Here is a 5,042-nt window from a genome sequence, read left to right on the forward strand (position 1 = left end):
TGAGCAGCTCAGTGCAGCGAACACTTCCAACAAATAAAGGAGCTTTCAGCATGAAGTATTTTATACTTCATGAATAAAAGTCTCCTTAATTTGCTCCTATTGTAAATCCTAGCGTTTCACGCTAGGATTTACAATCACTTTAATCTGTTATCCCACATTGAGCCAACCTGTGGCTTTTTATTTAACCCGCTGATCACCAAGAGGAAGCCATATTGCTTCCCCCATTGTGAAATAGCAGAATGCGCTATTCCCCTAGGCAATAGACAAGCTTTTGAGGCCTGTAAAGAAGAAATGTGTAAATATAAACCAGGCTAACTGCAATGTTTTGCAGGGCTGGGTCAACACATTGTGTTGCCTGGGTTTGAGAATAAAATGATGCCCTTCAACTCTGCACACTATAGTCTGAACCTAACCAGAGTCAGCTGACATCAATTATTTTTTTTCTTTCATGATTCAGATAGAGCAGGCAATTTTAAGCAACTTTCTAATTTACTCCTTTTATATTTTTTCTTCGTTCTCTTGGTATCTTTATTTGAAAAATTAAGAATGTAGTAAGTTTACGAGCCGGCCCATCTTTAGTTCAGCACCTGGGTAGCGCTTGTTGATTGGTAGCTAAATGTACCACCAATCAGCAAGCACTACCCAGTTTGGTGCTGAAACAAAAATGGGTCGGGTTGTAAGCTTACATTCCTGCTTTTTCCAATAAAGATACCAAGAGAATGAAGACAAAATTGATAACAGGAGAAAATTAAAAAGATGCTTAAAATTGCACGCTCTATCAGAATCATGAAAGAAAGAAAAAAATTCAGCAGATTAAAAATTCACATGAGAACATGGTCATCATATAAGCTTAATTTCTCTTTACAAAATACTATTATCCAGAATATGCTCTCCATATGTTCTGTCCCTGTAAAGTTCTGCTTGAGTCCCATGGTCCCACCTTATCCAATCATAGAGCCAGCCCTGTTGTTTTGTGATTCATCTTTTAAAGGAGAAAATAAAAAGTGATCTTGTGAGGTGTGTAGGGATATCATGTCCCTTTAAATGGACATTGTACACTACATTTTTCTTTGCCTAAATGTTTTGTAGATGATCCATTTATATAGCCCATCTGGGAGTGTTTTTGTAAAAATGTACACTTTTGTTTATTTTTTAATAACATTGTGCTGATTTTTAGACTCCAAAGTCCCACAGTGTCAGATGAATACATACGTTTACACGTTTACAGACTCCTGCTGGCTCCTGTTTGTTATATGGCTTTTCATATGCAGGGTGGGGGGCTGTCTGCTCTTATTTTCCCAGCCCCCCTTTCAGTGGGTGTCTCAGACTAACCTAAATAAGTTTTTAAAAGGTTTTATACTGGATGTATATATCAGTATCTGTGCATATTTTTCTTAATAGCAGTGTCTAGTAAATGCAGTTATATGAAAATTGGTGTATACTGTTCCTTTAAGTAAAATTGAATATGTACAAATGAGTACCAGAACTCCACTGCTCATTTGGCTTATAGGAATAACTCACAAAGAAAAAACATCATTTATGTAAGAACTTACCTGATAAATTAATTTATTTCATGGTGGCGAGAGTCCATGAGCCGTTACGTATGGGATATAAATTCCTACTAGCAGGAGGCAAAGTTTCCCAAACTTCAAAGCCTATAAATACCCCTCCCACCTCACATATACCTCAGTTTTACAAATAGCCAAGTAGTGAGAAAAAGCTCTCACTTCCAAGAAAGAAATTAATTTATCAGGTAAGTTCTTACATAAATTATGTTTTCTTTCAGATAGGTGGCGAGAGTCCACAAGCTTTTGAAAGCCCAAAATGCGGCAACTGATCTAGTAGAATGAGCTGTCATTCTCTGTGGCGGAGGCTGACCTGCCTGCCTCCAAATAAGCTTTGTGAATCACAAGTTTCAACCAAGAGGCTAAAGAAATAGCTGAGGCTTTCTGCCTTTCTTAGAACCAGAAAACAAAACAGACTACAAGTCTTTCTGAAATCCTTAGTAGCATCAACATAATATTTCAATGCTATAACAACATCCATAGAATGCAAAGCTTTTTCAGCAGCAGTTTTTGGATTAGGACACAAGGAGGGGACGATAATTTCACTATTAAAGTTATGATAGTTAACAACCTTAGGAAAGAATTGAAAATAAGTTTGCAAAACAGCTTAATCTTGATGGAAAATCAGATAAGGAGACTCACAAGAGAGAGCAGATAATTCATAAACTCTTCTAGCAGAAGAGATAGCCAAAAGAAACAACACTTTCCAAGAAAGTAGTTCAATGTCCAATTAAGGCATAGGCTTAAAAGGAGGAGCCTGAAATACCTTTAATACTAGGTTAAGACTTCAAAGAGGAGATATAGGCCTAATAACAGGTTTAATCTGGATTAAAGCCTGAAAAAAAAAATAATATCTGGAAGTTTATTGATTTTCCTATGAAACATTACAGAAAAGGCAGAGATTTGTCCTTTCAAAGTAGTAAACCTTTATCTAAACCATCTTGAATTAACTAAAGAATTCTAGAAATTCTACAGGAATGCCAGGAATAATAATGTATAGAACACCATGAAATATAATTTTTCCAAACTTTGTGATAGATCTTCTAGAAACAGATTTACGCCCTGAATCATAGTGTTAATCACAGAGTTAGAGAATCCTCTATGACTGAGAACTAAGCTTTCAACTTCAATGCCATTAAGTTTAGAGACTTTAGATCTAAATGGAAGATGGGACCTTGAGACAGAAGGTCTGGCCTTAGAGGAAGAGGCGGGCAACTGGACATTCAGACCAGATCTGCATAACAAAGCCTGTGAGGGCCACGATGGGGCTATCAGGATTACAAATGACGGTTCCATTTTGATTTTGGAAACGACTCTGGGAAGTAGGACCAGAGGGGGGAATATATAAGCAGGCTGGTAAAACCAGGGAAGTTTCTTGTTTAAATGAGAGGCCATCAGATCTATTTCAGGTAGGCCCCAATTATGTACAATTTTTAAAGAATACATCTTGGTGGAGACCATTCTCCTGGATATAGGGACTGACGACTAAGGTAATCTGCATCCCAGTTGTCTACACCTGAAATGTGAATCGCAGTGATGAGGCAGGAATTGATTTCTGCCCAAGACAGGATTCGGGATACCCCTATCATGGCTAGGTAACCTCGAGTTCCCCCTTGATGATTGACATAGGTCACTGATGGGATATTGTCTGTCTGTAAATAGATATATAAAGTTATTTCTTCAATAAAGGCCAAGCCTGAAGGGTTCCCAAGAAAGCTCCCAACCTGAAAGACTTGCATCTGTGGTGATCACAGACCAGGTAGGACGAGCAAAGGAAGTCCCCTAAAGAATAGAGTGGTGATTTAGCCACCAAATCAGAGAAAGGTGTGGATTGTTATCTAAGAATATATGTTGTGATATTTGAGTATAATCTTTGCACCATTGGTGCAGCATAAAAAACTGAAGAGGTCTCATATGACAACAAGCAAACAGTATGCTTCCGATGCTGCGATCATGAGGCCTATAACTTCCATACATATAGCCATTGAAGGGAATGAGAGAGACTGAAGGTTTAGACCAATTTCTTTTCTGTTAAGAAGGAGTCATTGGCACTGAATCTATTTTGAAACTTAAAAAGGTGACTTTTGTTTAATGAATCAAAGAACTCTTTGGTAAATTTATCCTCCAACCATGTTTTTGAAGAAATAACAATAGTTGTTTTGTTTGCGATTTTGCTAAAAGTAAAGATTGTGCTAGTACCACGATGTTGTCCAAATAAGGAAAAACTGCAATACCCTGTACTCTGATTACCGACTGAAGGGCACCAAGAACCTTTGTAAAAATTATTGGAGCAGTTGCTAGGCCAAATGGGAGAGCAACAAATCTCAGGAATTGGAAATGACCTGGGTGTATTGAAATGTGAAGGTAAGCTTCTTGTAAGTATATTGTGGACATAAAGTGACCTTGTTGAACAAAAGGTAGAATAGTCCTTATAGTTTCCATTTTGAAAGTTTGAATTCTTACAAATTTGTTTAAGGTTTTCAGATCCAGAATTTGTCTGAAAGAATTTTCCTTCTTTGGAACAATGAAGATAATTAAATAAAATCCCATCCCCTGTTCTAGTAAAGGAACTGGAACGATTAGATATCCTGAGAAATAATGTTAATTTTTGTTAGAATTTGTCCAAAATCCCTGGATTTAGAACATTATTTCTCAGGGATGTTGAATCGGATTCAAGACACGACCTCCAAATGGGAGATTTTTTCTCACCCATATTCCAAAACATCCTATAAAAGCCCTATCATTTCTAAAATCTGTTTCAGATCTGGAAAAATATAGGAGTAATTGTTGCAGTTGGATTCAGTATCCCTTTAATCTTGAATTCCAAAAAAAAAACCATCCTGGCCTCACGTTTGGAAAAAAGGGATTTCTTACTTTAATATAAGGGAATTCCCTTGTTCAAATATGAGGTCTTATGTCATTATGTTTAATTATTTGTGTAAATGTTCATATATTTTGTTACACAGAAAGCTTTTAACATAAAAATAGCCATAAGTATGGTCAAACTTATTTCACACAAAAAAAATATATTACATGCGCAAAACTTAAAAACACAGAATACGGTAAGTTAATGTACTTGGATTTTGTTGAGCTACACAATTTTAGTTTTGATTTATAAATAGATCTTTACATGACTTTCCTTATAAAAACAGGTGAGTGCAACAATGGTTGGGGGCCTGGGCGCCTGCAGGACGGAGCGGGGGGGAGGGGTCAAGAGAGAACAAATGCTCCCCTTGGAATTTTGCTTATTATATCTAAACATAGGTACTCAATTGAGTCATATTTTGTAATGCCAATGAAATGCCATTTTTAAAATGATGTGTGGTCAACTACCGTCTCCTCCTGACGCTGATATAATAATGTTTGGGGTACTGATATAATGATGTTTCCTTCCCTGTAAACATTTCTTAAGATGCCTATATATGGGGCTCAAATGTATTGCAGGGTCATGTAAGATTATAAAACTGATGTAAAGAT

The sequence above is a fragment of the Bombina bombina genome, unplaced genomic scaffold (assembly GCF_027579735.1).
Source record: "Bombina bombina isolate aBomBom1 unplaced genomic scaffold, aBomBom1.pri scaffold_1133, whole genome shotgun sequence".
NCBI classification, from domain to species: domain Eukaryota; kingdom Metazoa; phylum Chordata; class Amphibia; order Anura; family Bombinatoridae; genus Bombina; species Bombina bombina.